Source organism: Acomys russatus, chromosome 11, assembly GCF_903995435.1.
Source record: "Acomys russatus chromosome 11, mAcoRus1.1, whole genome shotgun sequence".
Lineage (NCBI taxonomy): Eukaryota > Metazoa > Chordata > Mammalia > Rodentia > Muridae > Acomys > Acomys russatus.
In genome coordinates this window covers 46,322,649-46,343,021 of record NC_067147.1, presented here as the reverse complement: position 1 = coordinate 46,343,021, position 20,373 = coordinate 46,322,649, and the positions used below count along the sequence as shown (strand labels likewise).

Sequence of the window (20,373 nt, the reverse complement as noted above, 5' to 3'; positions counted from 1 at the left end):
GTTGTTGTTATTATTATTATTATTATTATTATTATTATTATTATTATTACCTGGTGTCTAGAGACCAAAGATAAATTTTGCTAAATGTACCCAATGGTTGGGACAAATGCATGAGCAAGGATCATGTGATTCAATGACCCCAAATGGTGGGGTGAACAGTGGTGCCTGAGCTGGAGTGAGTTTGAATCCTAAGCTACTCCTTTCCCATCCCCCAACACTGGGTGGGGCTTTACTTCCTTATTTTCAATCTTTTTTCTGAAGGCAATCATGGCAAAATCCACCTCCTACAGTCAGTGAGAGAGTAGAGTAGACTGATGCTTAAGTTCTGGGTGTAGCCCTTGAGTCCCTGATGAAGAAGATGGGTTCTTTCAGGGGATGTGGAAAACAGAGTCAGAGAGAGGGCTTTCACACACATCCATCACACACTGGGTGCTGACAGAGAGCTCCCCAGAGGATGGATTTTTGTGAACGCCAACTCAAGGATAACTCTCTGGAGACTGAAGGCTGTTAAGACAAGAGGAGGAATAGCTGGCTTGACCCAAGGAATAAACAAACAAACAAACAACACACACACACACACACACACACACACACACACACACACACACACACACACACAAACCCCAAATCAAAACAATAGTGCTTATCTGACAACACCCTGGTGATGTTGCCAAGGGGGTGGGGTCAAGCCAGTAAACCGGCTTCATTTGGAGCCTGTCATGTATGTTTGAAACTGAGGCACAGTGCCTTGAGCGTCCTAAGTGGCAGAAAAATCTCAGTCTTTGTCAGCAGATTTGGTTCTTTTGAAAGACAGACGATTTAGAGGGAGGCTTGAATTTAAGGACAAGTAAGAAAAGAAACTAAAGGTACAGAATTGGTTTTCTTGTCAGCTAGGCAACGTAGCTCTTACAGATGACTGAGGAGGACTTCCCACGTCACGTAGATCATTAATATTCTGGTGACATAAATAGCCACGTTGCTTTTACATATGTCTTTGAGGTGGTCAGAAACCCATTATGTTTCATATTCAGGCTCTTGCTGCAAAAAATTGTCCTTGATATTTAGGTCATATTTATATAATTCTAAAAGAAAAAAAAAAACCTGGATGTCAAAGGTAAAAACAAAAGAAAAAACAAACAAACAAAAAAGCCCACCCATTGCTGGGGCTCTAATCCCGGCAATCTATTTAGGATCAGAACAAACTGACTCACATGAGCAGGAGAGGGTCATGGATGAGGGAGACTAACTGGCAAAGTGGAGTTCACTGCTCACACAGCCCCACCCAGGCCGCAGAGGTGAAGTTTGCACTACTGAACGCCCCAACAACCTAAACATTTCACTCAGAGTAAAGATTCTTTTTCTATGTATACGACAAGCCAAAAGGTATTGTAATAATTCAGAACTACAGCCAGAGAGGCAAAGTCATGCCGCCCCAGTGCCCCAGCAAATCAGCTGCTCCTAAGTTACAGACAGACAGACAGACAGACAGACAGACACTCAATCCTGGAAGCAATTGCAAAAAGAAGCAATTTTACCCTTCTCTACTTGCAACGGGTTTCGGTCTGTTTATATCTACATGGTTTGTGGCTGAGTGAGTTCTTAGGACCATCTGGGTAATTGCTGTCTGCTTACAGTGGGAGTGATAAAGAGTGGCCATTTAACAGACTTAGTACATTTCACCTTTGTAAATCCTGCTCTTCTGTTCGAGCACTCTTTTGGCTTTAGATACGTATCTACGGTGACTAGAGTGGTGGAGACAGCAGCTGTAAACCCAGTGACCAGTCACTGTAGTTCCTACTTGAACAAACTCGGAGGACATGAGGCTAAGGGTTAAAACGAGACTCGAGGCGTCCGCCCACCCTGTCCGGATGTCAGAAGTGGTGAATTTATTTCACAGCTGGCAAGTAAGTAGGCAGATGTGGTGGCTGGCGGCAGAAGACAGCTAGAGGAAATGGCTGTGGGTGCCCAGTGTCCACTGTTCGTGAGATGGACCTACATTCACGTGGTGGTCATAGTCCTCATGGTCCCCAGAGCCGTGTCACTGGTGTGGCCATCCCAGACTTTCCCTGCTGTTACTGTCACGGTTTGGGCTACGGGCTACTCCTCTCAGTTTGCCCTCATCTCTGCTCTCGGTCCACAGGATTGGTTGTTCTATGCTCCAGCCCTTTAGCTTCCTCGCTTCAGTGTCTTTGGTCCTCTTCACGCCCAAACTACCCACCCCTTTGGCTGTGTTTTTGGGTATTGCTGTCACCAGGAGCACCTTACCTCTCCCATCCCAGACGGACGCCAGCCAGCCTCCCACAGTCAATACAACAAAGCCAGGACTTTGCAATACACGGCAGTCTCCCCTCCCCCACCAGAGGGGCCATCCCTTGCCCTTCCCCTGTAACTTGGGCTAGCCTTGTCATCTTAGACCTCAACATTGCACATTTTAGCCTCTCAGTGGCATCCTTGAATTCTAAGCGCTGTTTGGGACCTGACTAGGCATCTTTACGTGTCTCATCCCTTCTTCCACCTTTCCCCCACTTCTTGCTTATCTGTAAAATTCTATTTTATTAAAAAAAAATTCTATTTTATTTTATTTCATCATTTTTAAAAATTGAATTTTATATAAAATTTTATACCTTGAAACTGTTTTCAGGTATTACCTCCAGAAGATATCCCAACTGCCCTTCTTTTCCAGGGACCAGTTTGTTCCGCTGCCTCACTAACAGATGCTTAGAGCAGAAGTGTCTAAGGTTTCATTTCTACTTAGCTAAAGCTTATACCTCCCGAACGCCCACCTCATTCACTCAGTAACATCACGCATCTCTAGAGTTTAGCTGTGTGCTAATGTGTGATACACTTCATCCATACGCCATCCCTAACTGTGCCCTCTGGTCCAAAGTTCCCTGATTTGACTGTGACGCACATTCGCTGTCTCTATCTCTCTGTGTCTGTGTCTGTCTGTCTGTCTCTCTCTCTGTCAGCCCTGGGGAAAACAAAACAAAACCCAAAACGAAAAACAACAACAACAAAATGACAACCATGTCAGAACGTGACCTCAGCTCCTCTGGCGTCTTCTTCTACCCATTCACCTTCCTGTGGTAGGTACCTTGCCCACCTTAAGCCCTTGAGATGATGGTCTCTATGGTCCCTGGTCTTTCCTGATGAAACAAGCTCCCAAGAAAAGTATCACCCCATGGCCTTAGAGTCTGGTCCCCATAATTCCATATAGAGGGGAAACCCTGGGATAGGCCTGTTTGCTCCCAGCAGGTGTACCTCAGTGCACCTAGTTCAGTGCACCTAGTTCAGATGAGGCTGCAAGACTCCTCAGCCATTAAGAAATTCAGATCTTAGGGAATGTGGGGGCGGGGTTTGTCATTTGTCAAGGCCAGTTCACCATGGGTTCCTTAATTAATTTAGAGCAATCACTGTTGTGCTGTGCCGCCTCTCCCATCATCACTTCCTCTGCCTCTCTTGAATTTGTTATTCTGATCAAGGCCCCAGGAACAGTTTGCTTAGAAGTAGAAGTTGAAACTGCCAGCTTCAGGCACAGGTAGCTTCCTGTGAGAACCAAATAATCCTTAACAGAAGAAATTGTTTATGTTGGTGAGTAGCAAAAAAATATCAGCAGAATAAAGATCCTGGTATTTGAGGAGTCTGTTATAAAGAAAAATGGAGATCTTTCTATTATTGACAGGAACAAAAGGGAAATGCTGGGAGTTGCACAATAGAGACTGCCAACTGCTGACAGCCTAGCTTCCATTCTGCAGAGGGTGCTGGGCTGTACTCTTGTATTTGCCAATCTACGCAGGCAGGGGCTGTACTGCAGTACTAGTTCAGCCTTGGGGTAGGGGCAATCCGGGCCTGACTAGCCCTTCCAGTCAAGGCTGCTCAGACTAGGTCTTCAGGGGAAAAGTCACCCAAGTCAGCAGAACTGTCATTTCCATCCACAATATTTTAAGTTCCATTAACCGTTTTGGTGAGAAGAAAATTAAACAACAGGATGCTGTTCAGGGGCAGGGGTGGGAGGCGGGGTGAACACCAGGAAACCCAGGGGCGTCTCTTGGAAGTGAAGTAGTGCTTTTTTTTAACACATCCACTCATGGACCTTCCTTGAGTCCCATGATAACAGCAAGGTCAGTGTGGGAGATGAGCCAGGAATGGAGATAAACTTTCTCTTGTAGCTCAGCTACACTTAAGCTGCCCTCACTGAAGAAAAAAGAAAAGGTACAAAACTTAAAAGATAAGCCGGGTGTAGAGCGCACACCTTTAATTCCAGCACTCAGGGAGGTAGAGGCAAGTAGATCGCTGTGAGTTCAAAGCTAGCCTGGCCTACAAAGCAAGTCCAGGATTGCCAAGGCTACACAGAGAGACCCTGTCTCTAAAAACAAAACAAAAACAAAACAAAAAAACCACCAGCCAACCAACCAACCAAAAAAATGTAAAAGATGGGCCAGTGAGATGGCTCACTGGGTAAAGGGCTGAGCTCGATTCCTGGCAGAAAGAGAGAACAGACTCTCAAAAGTTGTCCTCTGACTTTACATTTGATTTTTGGCATGTATATATGTAAGTCTCTCTCTCTCCCTCTCTGTCTCTGTCTGTCTGTCTGTCTGTCTGTCTCTCCCTCTCTGTCTCTGTCTGTCAGTCTCTCTCTTTTACACACACACACACACACACACACACACACTAAATAAGTGAAATTCTAAAAAAACCTTAAAAGATGTACAAAAATGTTGCATTTTTGTAGTGCACACCTGTAAATTCTACCTTTTGGGAAGCCGAAGCAGGAGGATGTCAGCTTTGAGACCAGCCTAAGCTACACACAGACCCTGTCCCACCTCCCAGCCTGAAATTCCAGACTAGATCTAACCACCCCAGCTTGGGCTTTGTGCTTTGTTTTAGTCTCCTCGGCCTACTTTCTCTTACAAGTAGGCCATGGAACACTCCCTTGGACGGCTCTGCTTACGCTGTGGCTCATCCTCACCCATCCACTGAAACTGTTTTCTACGTCCGGGCCTTAGGAAAACCAACTACAGACGTCTCTGAAGGCCTGTGGGTCAGGCTTGCTCTCCAGGACTTCAGAGTCAAGTGCGTACTGAACTGCTGAGTTCCCAGAAGACCGTGAAAGGCAGAGAAAGAGAGAGAGAGAGAGAGAGAGAGAGAGAGAGAGAGAGAGAGAGAGAGAGAGAGAGACCTTAGTGTAGGCCTGTAGAATAGGCCTCTATGAAGAGTCTCTGTTTTCTTGCTGCCTGCAGTTGAGAGGCTCCGAGTTATAAGGCAGAAAGCTCAAGAACTCTCCAGTGGACAGGGCCAGGAGAAGACGGCGTGATGGGTGGGCATGGGTCAGGTCACCCACCCCTTTAGTCCACAGCCAGGAGTTTGGAGTTACTCCAAATGCTCTGGGAAAGCGGCTAGTGTTTCCACAGAAGAACATCAGGCTCTGATGGGCTTTCAGAAGGTGCCACTGGTATCACAAGGCTGCAACAAGAAGAGAGAGAAGAAAGGGCAAGGGGACAATGACAGAAAAGAATGTCTCTCAGTCCAGGGTGGGATCCTATCAAGTAGATAGGCCCCAAAAGTCTTTCCTCACACACTGCCTTCTGGGGTGTTTATTACATCCCAATTTGTAAGACAGATAATTACATTTGTATATATTCTGATTATAACCCCCACGAGGAGTACACATTTATTGTTATTTTGAGATAGGGTCTCATGTAGCCCTAGCTGGTCTCCACCTCAGTATGTAGCTAAGGATGACCTTGAACTTCTGACCTTCCTGTCTCTACCTCCCTAGTGTCAGATTTATGCCACTGGGCTTTATGCACACTGGGCGAGTACTCTACCGACTGAGCCACATTTCCATCTCTAGACTACACAGTTGTTTTGTTGTCAGAATTTTTTTTTTCTTTTAACATTTAAGTATTTTCACAGTACCTTGCCCACACGCACCTTTCAATAAACGTTGAGGCAGGCACAGACACTCAACTGCTCCACTCTCCTAGGAAACATGCCTCTGCCTCTGCCTCTGCTGGCTGGTTGTTAAGCGCAGTGGCCTTGAGAGTAGCATGTGGCTAAGCCCATGGTGGGTGAGAGGAACACTTTAAGGGACATCTGTTGTGGCCCATCTTGAGAGCAGTGCTTGGCAGGTGGCATCACACCCACTACTGTCCCCAGCGGGAAGGGCAGCCGTTACCATGGGAACCATGAGGCCCAAGATCAGGTCCCTCCACCAAATGGCAACTCAAGGGACAGAGAAGAGTGTCAACAAACAGAGGCAGGAGGCACTAAGGGATTTATTTGGTTGGGAACAAGAAAAGACCTGGGCTAACTAATGTTCTCCAACACCTATCGCCGATTGAGAAATCTTAGCAATAGTTACATATAAAGGTACAGTAAAAGTTTCATTGCCTTTTGGACACTAGCAACATGCTTCAAAGGGTTTCCAAGCCCTTCTCATTGAGTCACTACCGGGCTACAAAAGAGAAGGAAGAGGCATATGAACCAATGAGTTATGGAGAATGGCTCTGCAACAGATTAGCTGCTTTCGATTACAGTACCAGGAAGAAGGATGGGGCACAGCCATAGGCCAGAAATTGAAGGACACCTGCCAAATCCCTTCCCTGGGGCCAAGCGAGGAATTTACTCCTGGCCTGGGGCTGGTCCCTTTCAATGGGAAAGAAGCAGGCCCAGCAGTAGATGGCACATTCTTCACCATTCACGTTCACAACAGCAATGGAGTCATGAGAGCTGGAATGACCTGGAACGTGGTTAGGGCCAGTGGAGGGCCTCTGAGAGAGAACATGTTGTCCTGAGCATGGCGTAGCCCATGGCCACTTGCTGAAGATGGCCAGATATAGAGATCTGAGCATGGAACGGAGATTTCTGGTCTGTCCCAGCTTCCCACTAGGCCTTGCCATCTAGATCACTGCTTCTCAACCTTCCTAATGCATGATGAAATAGTTATAGTTATGATGACCTCCAACCATAAATTAATTTTCATTGCTACTTCATAACTGCAATTTTGCTCCTGTGATGAACCTTAATGCAAATACCTGTGTTTTCTGAGGATCTCAGGTGCTTCCTGTAAAAGGGTCCTTTGAATCCCCCCCCCCAAGGGGTGGTGACCCACAGGTTAAGAACTGCTGATCTAGATGCTGTGAGAGGTGTGGGGGCTGTAGTGCAAGGGCAGGGAGGGATGGTATGAGGGGGTGGTTTCCAAGTGGGAACAAGCCTTGGAGACTCTTCTGAGCTGAGATGCTGCTCACTTCTATCCTCATCTCACCCCTCCAGTCTCTCTCCATCTGTACCATCCATACTCAGTCGCTCTGTCTTCTCTGGAACTGGGTGGCTGCTGGGGACTCTGAGCCAAGGCCAGCCAGAGGGACTTAGCATATCCTTCCATCCTCAGCCATCAGTTTTTGTCTTTGCTTTTAATGGATGGAGGAAGACACATGAGGCCTGTTACAAAACCCAGAGTAGATAGATCTTCTATGAGAAATAATGGAAGAAAAGACGATGAAAAACACTGTGTAAGCAAATAGCAACTGAGGTTATGCAGGTAATGAAACTAGAGAAACAAAGGCAGCCTGTGAACGACATAAGAGGCTCCTTGTTAAAAACAAGACAAGACAAAACAAGACACACGGGAGGTAGTAAATAGCAGAAGTGAAAAAGTGGCTGGGCTCGTGAGTGGCAGGTGGAACACGCAAACCCTTCCACATGCAGGACTGAAGGCTGCGATGGGACTGCAGATAATGAAAGGGCTGCGTGTCAAAACACGTCTCCCAGGTCATATTTGTTCTGCAGAACTGAGGGAGCAAAGGGCAACTTGGTAGACCAGAAGAGAGCAAAGTAAGCCTCATGTGGTGTCATGAGCACAGATTTTCAGCACTTGGGAGGTAGAGGAAGGGTTTCAGGGCAGCCTGGGATACTGAGAGAGGAAACAAACAAACAAACAAACAAAACAGTTGGCCTAATCAGTTTGAATCAGGCTACAAAGTTGTGTATATTGGAAAACTTATCTCTGACAGATAACCTGGAGAGTTAAAAGAGGTAATTCCTAACAAGCACATCAAAGCGATAACAAATTTGATAACAAATCAAAGGGTACATGGTACACAGGGAGAAAACGGCAGGCTCAAGAAAAAGCTCACAGAAGTCACTGAAGCATGTGGCTGAGAAATGAGAGCCAATCAATGTCAGAGTAAGAGAGTGAAAATGGAAAAGCATCGTACCTGATAAACAAATGAATTGGTAGACATCCCCAGTGATTTCAAATCTATAGAAGCCAGTGACCCTTCCTTCAAGTATGATTAGCACACACGGGATCATAAGGATCAACTAACCCCCACCTCCACCCTCACCCTCTACCCCCACCAAGGAGGACAAATCGTATGAACCAAATATGTTGGTCACAAATACATTAATGAAGGCCTCAGAAGAAAAATCTTTACGATCACCACCCCTTGAACGCAGCCTTGAAGGGACCACTTCCTGAATTTTCCATCTGAGGAAACATCTCTATAACCGTTCAACACATTGAAGAAGATGTATCTGTCATGTCTTTACTAAGAAGAACAAAAGCCAGGGTCTGAGGAAATGGCCCCCTCGATAAGGGCTTGCTGCACAGGCCAGAAGATCCAAGTTTGATCGTGAGCACTCACAAAAACTCTGGGCTCAGTCATGAGTGTCTGCAATGCCAGCACTAGGAAAATGGAGGCAGGAGGGCCCTTGGGGCTTCCCTGGCCAGACAGACTAGCAGAACCCACAAGCTCCAGGCTCAGCGAGACCCTGAGTCAAAAGGAATTGGATTGAGGAAGACACTGCTGTCAATTTCTGGGTTCCACACACGTATATACACACATGTACATACACTATATTACACACACACACACACACACACACACACACACACACACACACACACGAGACAAAGCAACCCAAATCTATAACAACTGGGATGAAACTTAACAAAGGTGCTTGCTGTGTGATCCTGGGCATTTTCCTTCCTTCCTTCCTTCCTTCCTTCCTTCCTTCCTTCCTTCCTTCCTTCCTCCTTCCTTCCTTCCTTTCTTCTTTGTGTCCTTTCCCCCCTTTTCCTTGACTCCCTGACCCCCTTCTTTCTTTCAAGACAAGTCTTACTGTGTTGCTGGGACTCACAGCAATCCACCTTGCCGTTGTATCTGCTTCCTGATTGCTGCAGTTAAAGGCATTTACCACCACAGTTGGCATGACCAAATTTCTAAAGGCAAACATTTCTTTCCTTTATAAACTTGGGATAGGCCCTTCAGGAGCTTGTTTCCAATTAGATGATGCTTACAAAGCAATGGAGTCACACGCGCACCTGGCATCAAGAGAATACCCGGGCAAGCCTTGTCCCAGGCTGGTGATGAAGGTGTGTTTCTGTGAGTATAGGGGGAAAACAAAAGCACTCAAGGGAATACAGTAGGGCCATGGAACATAGTAGGGCCGTGATCAGAAGCACAGCTGAGAGCTTGGTCAAATGCACCAGGAGGCATAGCCAAAGAGCAGGGAGGCCCCTTCTTTCCTTGCAAGGAACCCCATCTCAGTGATGTGGCATGGCCCACCACAACAGGCAAGGGACTCTACAGAGAAGTGCTCTACGCAACGTGTGCAAGTCTCATAGCCAAACCTTGAAAATATTCCCCTCGGAGTTCTGGTCCCTCGGGTTTGCTCTTCCCTGGCAGCCACTGGAATGTCAGCCTATCCGGCCCTCTGTCTCTCCTTGGGACACCCTTTCTTTGCCCCCACAGGAGTAGACATTGTCAACTTCCTACCCTTCCATCCATCACATAACACCCAGTGCCGACTTAATGGACCTTCCTTGAGCTCCAGCCTTGTTGGTGAGTGGCGCTGTTCATATATGACCACTTGAAGTGTGGTTATGTGGCGACTATGTCCCTGTCATCACGGAAAACATCAACTTCTTCCATCGCATCAACGACACGGAGAATATACCGGAAGGAAAGAATGAGCCAACAGCAGCAGGTGCCGCCGAAGGACGCATCCACAACTCGTTCCTATCATTTCTTTCAGTATGTGTGCGCGCACATGGGTGCTCTCATGCGTGTGTGTATGTGTGTGTGTGTGTGTGTGTGTGTGTGCATGTGTGTATGTGTGTGTGCGTGTGTTTATGTGTGTTTGTGTTTGTGTATGTGTGTGTGTGTGTGTGTGTGTGTGTGTGTGTTTATCAAGGCAGCATCTCCTGATGAACCTACAGCTCACCAATTTGGCTAGGCCAGCTTGACTCAAGGGTCAATCTCTCTCTGTGTCTGCCAACTGCTGGGGTCACATGTGAGCCACCAGGCCTGCCTGGTTTTTAATGTGGGTGCTGGGCATGCCAATTCCTGTCCTCACACTTGTGTGGCACGTGCCTTACGGACCAAGCCATCTCCAACACACTGTTCTGGCCACTTATCTACTTTTTTGTTTGTTTGTTTTCACATTTTACAATGTACTTATATGACCTTAAAAAAAAAAAACTGGTCCCAAATTCACAGGCTATAAATCTTATTCATTTAAAATGTATAATTTATTGTTTTTTAAAAATTTCCCGAAGTTAGACAGTGACACTGATATGCAATGGTAATGTGTCATATTACCCTCCCTGCCCCCTAAAAACAGCTTGTCATCCTGTCAGTCTGTCCCAGTTGGTGCTTCCCCCAGCCTTGGCCACTGCACATCTTTCTGTTGGTAAATTTGCCTGCTCATGGCATTTCTCATGAACCGTCCTGCAGTCTGGATTCTCTATCTTTCTTCTTCTTCTCAGCACAGGTTTTCAAATTCATTCATGTTGCAGCTGGCAGTAGGACTCCGCCCTTCCTTCTTCTATGGCGGGACAGTGCGTTTTACATGTCCTGCTTTTTTTCCTTTCTTTTGGTACAAGGTCTCATTTATGTAGCCCTTGCTGTACCAGAACTCACTGTGTAGACCAAGATGGCCTTGAACTTCCAGAGATGTGCTTGCTTCTGCCACCACCAGTGCTGGGATTAAAGTTGTGGGCCATCACATTTGGTGTGCATTACTTTTATAAAGGAAAGTATTTCAGCTTTTAGAAATTATAAGGACTATATAAGTGTAACCATGAATTACTAGTTAAACTGAGTGTGCCTATTTAAACCAATTATAAAATTAGTATTATTACTATTATCAGTTGTGTGTACGTGTGTGTGTGTGCTGTGTATGCTTGTATATGTTGTATATATGTGTGGTATGTATGTATGTATGTGTATATATATGTGTGTATGTGTGTTTATGTTTCGTATGTGTATGGTGTATGGTTTGTGTGCATATGTGCACGCATAGGTCAGAGGACAGTTTGTGTGTCCTGCTTTATGATTCTCTTCCTTATTTCTTTTAGACGGGGTCTCACTGAAACTGGGAATAGGCTGGTGGCTTGCAAGCCCAGAGATTCCTCCTGTTTCTCTAGCCACAGCACTGGAGTTACAGGCCAAGAGGTCATGCTCAGCTTCACGTGGGGGCCCTGGGATGTGAACTCAGGTCTGCATGCATGGATAGCAAACATCCTTTCCAACTGAGCCATTGCTCAAGCCCTTAAAAGTTGTTTATTATTATTATTATTATTATTATTATTATTATTATTATTATTATTATTATTATTATTATAGATTTTGATGTGTAGATGGTTCTGAGCTTCCAGGTGGGTGCTGGGAATCGAACCAAGGTCCTCTGCCAGAGCTTGAGTGGCAAGTGCTCCTAACCTCTGAGTCATCTCTAAAAGTTATTTTTAGGGATGCCTTGAAAAATCGTGTTTGTAAACTGCAGCTAGTTTGTTTCCTTCTGACATGGGCTTTCAAATGGAAAAAAAAAAAAAAGAAGAAGAAGAAGCAGAAATGAAAACGATATTTTGCTGAATACCAGACACAGAAAGAGAACTAAATAAAAAGACAGCCGAGGCCACTTAGAACAAACACATACACTTCTATTTCTGGCAGAAGAGAAAAAAAAGCCTTGGCTTTGAATATTTGAGCATCCAAAGAAAATATTTATGCTAACAGAAATGAGCAAATTGAAGAAATTAGAAAGCAAACGTATCCTGCAGAAATCAATCACAGTCACACTATTTTAAGCACGGGTCAGCAGTGCTGTGCGACCAAACTTGACACTCGTTAAGAGGAAAGTAACTGAATTTCCCAGTCGGTGGGCTGTGCGCATGTTTGTGTTGCTGAATTCACGGGCATATAAATACTGACGCATGTTCATGCATGGATTTCACACTATTACTGTTCCCGGGAAGGGGCGACTTCCATGCATTTTCAGATCTATGAGTGACCATGCTGTACTTGAATCCAACATTAGTTAGCTCAGAAGAGGTGACCGCCCAGTGAAGAAGAGTCAGGGTCTGTCGGTGAAGGGTTCACCTTGGGTGTGGCATTTAGCACTTCGAACCCGAGCAAAGCATGGTGGGATGGCGGGCCAGGCAGGTATTGGTGGTGTTCTTGTTGGTTTTTAAATTTTGTTTTAAAAACATTTTTATGTGAGTGGTGTATGTGTGTGCATGCGTACATATGCAGAGGCCAGAGGCCAGGTTTTTCCTCAGCAACTTCGCATCGTCTATTTTGAGGCAAGGTCTCTCACTGAACGTGGGAGTTCAAAGACTGGAGAGGTCAGTGAGTTGTCGGAATCTGGCTGTCCACCCCCATCCGCATCCCAATACTGGAGGTGTATCACTGCATCCAGTTTGGTTTGGTTTGGTTTGGTCTGGATCCTGGAGAGCTGAACTCAGGTCTTCCTGCTTGCGTGGCAAGTATTTTAGCAACAGAACCAAGTTGCTAGCACCTCCCAAACTCTCCCCCTGCCCCCCCCTTTTTTTTTTTTAAAGAAAAAGTATTATATAACCTAGACCATAAACCTTTGAAACTCTTGCCCCTACTTCCATGCCTCCCTGGCTTTCTGGCTCTTGATCTGTCTTGCTGTGAATTCTGCGGCTGTACTGTTTTAAAAAAAGACGCATCCCGATGCACGCTTGTGATCTTCAGAAACTTTCCGTGAATGTTTCGTATGATTCATACTTGCGTCCCTTTTTTTTTTATACAGATACCTTCCAGAGCTGTGGCATGCCTGAGCTGTGGCAAAGGGTGGGCTGGGAACACTGGGTCGGGAGTTAATAATGGCGATGCTGATTGGTTCTTTAAAGAGACGTCGTCGTAGGGGCTGCTAGTGCTCCTCGGGGAGAGGAAGAAATCAAACATTAAGCGGTGTATAACAGCAGTGTGGAGAGGACAAGGGGTTGACAGTGCTTTGTGGACGGCTCGCAGAAAACACACTCCCAGGCTGTCAGAAGGGGAGTCTCTGTAGCCCAGATGCTCACCGGAGACACAGTACAGCCGAAGAGCTGCAGCTAAACACTGAGGGGACTTCGCTATGCCAGTTAGGGTCAGGGTGTGCTCAGATCCAAACAGATGAAAAAAAAAAAAACAAACAAACAAAACTCCCCTTCTCCTGCCCCCTCTTCCTTTCTTACCAATCCCACCTCCTCTCTCTAAAAATTTCCCCCGAGTGATACCCCTAAAGGCAGGGGTCACCTGCTGAACAATTGATGGACAACGTTCTCTTTCCAGATCAAGACATGTCAGAGCATAGTGCTTGGTGGACTTCCAGTCGAGGGAGTTCGCTGTTGATTTTTGTTTGATACGCACCGGGAGACCATTTCCCTGAACCGAACCTCTCTCCAGGAGCCTTACTGATCAGCTGCCAAACTTAGCCTCTGGTTCCATTGTCACAATGTCTGTCCTTCTCCCTCTGCTAACTGATGTGAAGCCAGATACTGTGACCCTTTAGAATAAACGCAGATGGGGTGATGAAAGGGGCGGCTGGGAACGCTGCACAGAAAAGAGTCTGGGGGTGGGGGGGGGACAGTTTGTGACCAACAGAAGCCATAGCCTCAGGGCTCAGGGAAGCAAAACTGGATTCAGATGAGGAAACCAATGGCATTGACTCTGCTATATGAGAAGGGGAGGAGGGTGGCTGGACAGAAGTCAGGAAAGAAATCTGATGCCCAGTAGAGTCAGTGGGAGCTAGGGGGTGGGGGTGGGGGTTGTTTTGATTAAAATAATGCTACTGTCTGTACCAGAATGTTCTTGATACCTCAGTTCATAAGAACCAGCCTTTGGAAACAATGATATGAGATTCATTATACAATGGAATACCCTGCACTGCTGAAAGTTGATGAAGTCTTGCTGCATCCGCTATGGTTGAGCCTCGTATACACAACACTGAGGGGAAGAAGCTTGGTGCTATAAAGCATACAGGATAGGCTGTTAGTAGGGTGAGGCCCTGCGTTCAGATCCCTAGCACCCACATAAAGGCTGGGTGTGGTGGCACATATCTGTAACCCCAGCCCTTGGTGGGAGACAGAGGTGGGCAGATGGCTGTGCTCTTTGGCCAGCCAGCCTACTGGACTCAATGAGCTCCAGGTACAGTGAGAGACTCTCTCTTAAAAAGTAAGGGGCTGTGGTGGCGCACGCCTTTAATCCCAGTACTCGTGAAGGCAGTGGCAGGTGGATCTCCGTGAGTTCGAGGTCAGCCTGGCCTACAAAGCGAGTCCGGGACAGCCAAGGCTATGCAGGGAAACCTTGTCTTGAAGAAACCAACCAATCAATCAATAAGGTGGAGGGCAATCAAGGAAGATATGCAGTGTTGACCCCAGGCTTTTGCAATAAGCCTGCACATGTGTGAAGGCACACCTGTGTGCATTTATGAGCACACCTGCACAAACACGTACAACATGCATGCACATGATAGGATTTCTTCATTTATAAAATGGTTTAACGTGCACACAGAACTCATCAATGCAAGTAATAGAAGAATAAATCCTATCAAAGTGCCTATGAAAATGACCAGGTGGCCTGTAGTTAGGCCACGTTTCTGTGCTGTTGCTTGTGTGTGTGTGTGTGTGCGTGTGCGCGTGCGTGCGTGCGCAGGCTCAGGTTCTGAACATTTGGTATTACCCAGCTTTCTTTATAGTAGGTAAAATTCAATACAAATATTTTTCAGTTCAGATTCCTGAGACCCAGTGCAGACCTAAGATTAAAACTGTAGAGAGTAAGTTGCCCAAGGTATCCCAATCAAGGTAGGCTAGAGCTGAGAACCACAGAGCTGTCAACATTCTGGGGCCAGCCCCCCACTAGTTCACAAGAACAAACTGCAGAACTTGACAAGTCCATTAAAATGGTGTCAGTGTTAAAACAAAACCAAGTTATAGAAACTTACAATTAAATAAACCATATTAAGTCCTCAGAAGTCACCATTTTCTAATTTATTTTATATTTCAATAGAATCCATGTTGGGCTGGAGGGATGATGGCTCAGCAGTTCGCTGACGGCTCTTGCCAAGGACCCAGATTTGATTCCCTGCATCCACATGGCAGCCCATAACCACTGTCACTCCAGTTCCAAGGAATATGATGTCTTCTGGCCTCTGTGGGGACTGGGCACCCACGTGCTGCACAGACATACATTGCAGGCAAAACACCCACACAATAAAAAATAGGGTTCAGTAACTAAAAACACATGCACAGAATCTATGCTTAAGAGGTATGCATGGCAGTCTCATGTGTGGGGTGGAAACACTGCAGCGGGGTATGCTACTGTAGCACCTCAGAAGTATTCACACCACAGAGACTGGCCACCACAACAAATCGGGGCTCAAGTTTATTGTCCTATAGAATAACATAAAAAGTGTGTTGTGTGCGGGGCTGGACATATGGCTCAGAGGTTAAGAGCACTGGCTGTTCTTTCAGAGGTCCTGGAGTCCAATTCCCAGCAGCCACATGGTAGCTCACAACCATCTGTAATGGGATCGGATGACCTCTTCTGTCATGCAGGCACACATAAATAAAGCACTCATATCTATAAATAAATAATAAAATCCTTTTTAAAATGTGTTGCAAAAAAAAAGTGTGCTGCATGTATGATTGTTACATTGTGAATAGTTCATCTGAGGAAGTGTCTGCAGAATTTAAACACTTCTACCCATTTGGGCACAGACTCCTTGTACTGGCTGGTTTTGTGTGTCAGCTTGAGCCAAGCATGGTAGTGCACACCTTTAATCCTGGCACTCGGGAGGCAGAGCCAGGCAGAGCTCTGTGAGTTCAAGGCTAGCCTGGTCCTCAAAGAGAGTCCAGGACAGCTAGGGCTCTGTGTAACAGAGAAACTCTGTCTCGAAAAAACAGGGGAAAAGATAGAAAGAAAAGAAAAAAAAGCTGGGTGGTGGTGACAGTGCTTGCCTTTAATCCCAGGACTCGAGAGGCAGAGGCAGGTGGATCGCTGTGAGTTCGAGGCCAGCCTGGTCTACAAAGCGAGTCCAGGACATTCAAGGCTACACACAGAGAAACCCTGTTTCGAAAAAACAAAACAAAACAAAACCAAAAGAAGGAGGAGGAGGAGAAGAAAAGAAAAGGAGAGTGTGTGTGTCAATTTGACAGAAGTCAGAGTCATCAGAGAGAAAGGAGCTTCAGTTGAGGAAATGGCCTCTATGAGATCCAGCTGTAAGGCCTTTTCTCAACTAGTGATCAATGGGGGAGGGCCCAGCCCATTGTGGGTGGAGCCATTCCTGACCTGGCGGGCCTGGGGTCTATAAGAAAGCAGTCTGAGCAAGCCATGAGGAGCAAGCCAGTAAGCAGCACCCATCCAAGGCCTCTTCATCAGTTCCCGCCTCCAGGTTCCAGCCCTGCTTGAGTTCCTGTCCTGACTTCCTCCAACAATGGACTACGCGCTGGAAATGTAAGCTGAACAAACCCTTTCCTTGCTTTTTGGCCATGGTGTTTCTTTGCAGCAAGAGACACCCTGACTAGGACATTCCCGGGTGCTGTTCAGACCCGTGCTTCCGTGGTTTCATTTCTGTCTGACTCGTCGCTGTGAAAAAGGACAAAACATTTGTGTGGGAACTGAACTCTGTTGCCAGATTAGCCGTATGTTGGCTGTGGATAGAAGAGTTCGTGTGTGTGTGTGTGTGTGTGTGTGTGTGTGTGTGTGTGTGTGTGTGTGCGCGCGCCTGACAGGACAATTCAGTAGGAAACAATCATCAACCTAAGAGTTATAATGAGAGGTGCTGTGAATGCCATCATTGTCTGCTAATAGTCTGTTATATAGTGGTGACGTCATTAGCATTTGTGTGGGTATATATACATGTGTGCGCTGGAAACCAGACCCAGAGCCTTGCGCATGTGAAGCATATGTTCTACCACTAGGCTATATTTCCAGCCCCTATAAGCACTTATATTTATATCTGTGAACACACATGCAGTAGTCATTGTGGTGGGTACTCTTCCTTGTTAACTTGACTGGGTTTAGAATCACCACGGCAACGGACACCTGGGTACATCCCTGAGAACATTTATAGAGAGGCTTAATCAAGGGGAAAGAACTCATCACGAATGTGGGAGGTACCAGCCCAGGCTCTGGGGTCCCAGACTGAATAAAAAAGGGAAAGTGAGCTGAAACCAGCCTTCGTCTTGTTCTGCTTCCCGGTTCAGTGCAATCAGCTGTCTTATACTCTGGCTGCAGCCCCTTCCCCTGAAACTGTGAGCCTTTCTCCCTTGAGTTGCCTCTGTCAGATTTGTTACAACAAGAATAGCTGAGACTGTTGTTTTCCCCATGAGATGTACCAGCACATCCCTGTCTCCACTCCTTCCATGCTTCAGATTCAAGCAAACAGACTAGGTGAGGATGCAGCCACACACAGCCTGTCCAGCCCATGAGATATGGTGAGGTATCTACCTGAAAAATCTCACTGATGCCAGGTCCAACCTTTAGAGCTCCTGAATCAGACCATCTTCCCCTGAAACTCCCATTCCCACTCGTGCACGTTAATAAAACTGAAGCCCAGCTTTAAGCATAATTAGCTCCTTGATAAGAACGGAAATCAAAGCTCGACCCATCTGAGATTAGCAATGGGGCTAGGGAACAATGTAGTGACTGCTGAGCAGAAACACTAGGCTCCAGCTTAGCTGCTGCATTGCCCTGGGGAAACACACAGTGGCCACACCCATTTTGCATGACACAGGTGCCAACTACTAAGTGGTAACTGTGCCATCAGGAAGAAAAAGAAGTCCATTTGAGGCCATTAAATTATTAATACAAAAGGAAGGAAAAAAAAAATACAGGTATGAGTGAAGGCAGAAACAGCCCCGGCAGCTTCCCTCTGCTGTGTGATAGACAAGACAGGATGCGTTGCCAGGACTCCGTTCCAAAAATCCAGAGCAGAGCAGCAAGAGCCTCATGACAAGGTGGCAGCTGTGGGAGAGGTGTGTGCTGAAATGCTTCCCGGAGGTGTCATTTAGGCCAGGGTGGTTATCAAGTGCGGAGGGGGAGGGGCAACATTGCAGTGCTATGCTCTCCTGTCTCCTCAACCTACAGCAGCACAGGGCACAGAGAAAAGACAGCAGACCATAATGCTCAGTGTGCCAAGGAGGCAGGGGACTCTGAACGTGCTTCAAAAGAGAAAGCAAAAGTTCCCTGCAGGCAGCGACTGGCTCTGGATATATATCTTGGCGACTTGGCTGGAGACAGGGCAGTTGCTTTGAGCCGCAAAGTCTATGGGAAAAAATACATTAGAACCAGGCCGGGTTCTGGAAGGAGATGAGAGGCCTAGATCTCCAAGATGATCTGGGTGTTAGGACAAAGGCTTACAACAATGAGAGAATTCATGGAAACTCCAGTGATTCTAGGCTACAGGAGAAAGAAAGGCAACTGTGCATATGCCACTGGAGCCAGGAGCCAGAGAATCAGGGGAGAGAGAAGGAGGGGGAAGGTGGGGGTAAAGAGGGAGATGGAAAACGGGGGGGGGGGGGGGGGGGAGCACTCCGTCTTCACTCAAGTGATGGCTAGTGGAAATGTTGTTATTGTAACATCAGTATCCAATGGCACAAGTAAACTTAGCAACACAATAACATGACTACTGGTACCCTTCTCCATGCTTCCTACTGAGACCTGCCAGGAAAGGCCTAGAAAGACAACTAACCTTAGTGAGCACCTACTACTCAGTCTGTGCCTGCCTGTGCTTTCAGGACATCCTCCTGATCCGGAGGATGAGGCTATATCCCGTTGCTATTTGCAGGCAAAGAGAGTGAAGTCCAAAACATACTTCACCCAAAGCACGCAGCTCATCAGCAGCCAGAGCCAAGACAGAATTACAAAGCTCCCGATGGGTTGCTCAGCTGAGACGGGCTTGGACAGGCTCAGAGCTTTGAGAGTTATGTTCTGATGAGGAGAAAAAGGAACATTCTGTGTTGACATCTTTGCAGATAAGGAGCGTTGCTCCCAGTACCCACCCTATCTGTATCCCTCTGGCACCCTCTTATCATTCCTTGCTGGGCATGACTTAGGCTGTGTGTGTATTTTGGACTCGCTCATTGGAACTGTGGCAAAGTTGGAGAGTTCAGAAGCCTTGGCACTTTCTAGGTGGTATTATGTAACGGGATGGAGCCTGGGTTGGAGCAAGAGACCTGGGCTGAGTTCAGCAGAAGTCACTTATTAACTATGAGCGTGGTCAAGTTACATCACTTTCCTGGTGCCAGCTAGTGCTTTGTCACCATAGGGAGGCTGAGACAAGTGACCTTATAGGGACTTTCCTTGACTCCATGATTCAACCCCCATTGACTTGAGTGTTTATGTCTGCGCCTTCTGTCAACATGAATTAGAAGTGACTTGCAGTGAGCAGATTTGTGTAGGCAAGATGGCTAGGTAGCTCAAATTATGTGTGTGTGTGTGTGTGTGTGTGTTTTTAGATATGTGTCACATTAACTCCTGTGTTTCCCCGTTTGCAAGGGTAACTTGGAATGAAATGGTTTAAAGTACCCCTAGCCTGGAGTTCATCTAGGATGTACTCAAGTTCCTGGTCAGACTAAAGTGCAGCCAAACCAAGCTCTGTTCCTTATCAGCCCCTTGACCAAATGTCCCCCAGTCCCTGTCCTCCCCTCCCCTCATTTTCTGCTTCTATAAAATTGTAATTGATAATGAATATCAGTTGTAGTGCAGTCAAATGCTTGGTGCCTTGGAAAGATGCAAGAAGCCTTAGTTGTTGTTATGGCTGGGAGGTGTGGGTAGAGGCAGGGGAAGGAAGGAGGTCCTCTTGGCTTGGCTTATGGTTGGCTCAAGATTCAAAGGAAATTTCTCTACAGAGAGATAGAGCCTGAGACCAAAACCCACCAGCACTGGGAACTTGCCATTGCACAAGAAATAAATCTCAAGAGCAGGGTAGAGCAGCTCAATTGCTCTGTTTAGACCTCCTGGCAGGCTACCCTTCTGCGCCGATGTGTCTTAGTCACAGCTAGAAGGGATGATGTCTGAAGATGGGCAATGCTACAGGCACTGGGAGGGCCAAAGCCAGGCTCCCCTGTCATTTCCC

General features: G+C 46.6%; 1 protein-coding gene across 2 annotated transcripts in view; it reads right to left on the bottom strand.

Moving 5' to 3' along the window:
- Positions 1-20,373, bottom strand: part of Rhobtb1 (Rho related BTB domain containing 1) — a 67,052-nt gene that overhangs the window by 41,743 nt on the left and 4,936 nt on the right. The window contains exon 3 of one of the 2 annotated variants that reach the window (XM_051153189.1): positions 5,342-5,463. The exons of the other annotated variant lie outside the window; for it this stretch is intronic. The gene's annotated coding sequence lies outside the window, so the exon portion shown is untranslated. The remainder of the gene's footprint in view (positions 1-5,341; positions 5,464-20,373) is intronic. 2 annotated transcript variants of the gene reach the window in all.